This window comes from Aplysia californica, unplaced genomic scaffold, assembly GCF_000002075.1.
Source record: "Aplysia californica isolate F4 #8 unplaced genomic scaffold, AplCal3.0 scaffold01156, whole genome shotgun sequence".
Classification (NCBI taxonomy): Eukaryota; Metazoa; Mollusca; class Gastropoda; order Aplysiida; family Aplysiidae; genus Aplysia; species Aplysia californica.
Window position 1 is genome coordinate 70,595 of NW_004798426.1, and position 1,285 is coordinate 71,879.

General features: G+C 34.2%; 1 protein-coding gene across 2 annotated transcripts in view; it reads left to right on the forward strand.

Annotated features, from left to right (window-relative positions):
• Positions 1 to 498: 498 nt before the first annotated feature.
• Positions 499 to 1,285, forward strand: part of LOC101864271 (LIM/homeobox protein Lhx3) — a 69,798-nt gene continuing 69,011 nt past the window's right edge. For both annotated transcript variants that reach the window (XM_035973352.1, XM_035973353.1), the window contains exon 1: positions 499 to 578. The gene's annotated coding sequence lies outside the window, so the exon portion shown is untranslated. The remainder of the gene's footprint in view (positions 579 to 1,285) is intronic.

Consider the following 1,285-nt stretch of genomic DNA (forward strand, 5'->3'; position numbering starts at 1 on the left):
CACACATACACACAAACACACAAATGCACACAGACATTTGAATTAACATGCACATGCACAAACACACAGACACACACACACGTACACACAAAGATACATAAACATACACACACAAACAAACACATAAATACACATACATCAAATGAAAACACACATATGGAAACAACCGATGTGCCGATGTCATTTTTAAATGTTTAAAAGTAAACATCTACAAATGCTTTATGATAATAATGATGATATACGGTTCACACCCAAGATCTTCAGCACACTCTATTCGCTTTACAACTCGACTCTGTACCGTATAATATTGATTTTCTAACGCTCCATCCTGAATCATCAATAAAAATATGAATACTTACTTTTGTTGTTGTAGTTATCGTTTTTGTTGTTGTTGTTGTTGTTTTTGTTGTTGTTATTGTCGTTGTCGTTGCTGTTGCTATTGTTGTAATAGCTGGTGTTGTTGAAGACGATGACGATGATCATAAATTTTATCCTCAGGATTTAGCTGTACGTAGCAGGAAGACACAGCTCAACACTAGAGCAAACAGGCTGCTGGAGAAATCGATGGACTTATTAATGTGAGTAAAATATCTAGAACATCATTACGTGTTGGGGCGAAGTGGGATCAGGCGCTCGTCAACTTTTGGGCATATAGGGTTAATAGTGTCATCTTAAAACTTGTACATTTGTCTTGCTTTTGGTGAGGAAAAAAAACCCTGTCTTAAACAGAAGTTGATGACATTTGTGATTGAAGGAGGAGAAGTCTGCCTGGTAAAACTAAAACTAGTGAGAAAATCACCGCTATAGTTTGGTGACTTCCAAAGTTTAAATGTCCTTGTAAATGTCATTTACATTCATTGATTCATTGATCAATATTTTTATCAGTAAGATCTATACAGCAATGATTTTAAAAAAACAACAACTATACAAACAAACTTTAAATAATCAAAACGAAATAAGACAACAAATTAATATATAAGATAATCTAAATCGCTGGAAAATGTTGATTGCTTAGATTCTACTATTTTGACAAGAGCCTGATTTCACCACTATACCTCCCTCGTCATTATGTTTGTGTGATTTTTTTTTTCGATTTGTCTGTTTCAGTCTTAATTCTAGAAAGCAGATTAAAAACGCCTGCATGCTACTGCTGCTGCTGCTGTTGTTGTTGTTGTTGTTGTTGTTGTTGTTGTTATTGTTGTTGTTGTTATTGTTGTTTTTGTTGATAATGTTGCTGCTGTTGTTGTTGTAGTTGTAGTTGTTGTTGGGGTTGTTATTGTTGTTT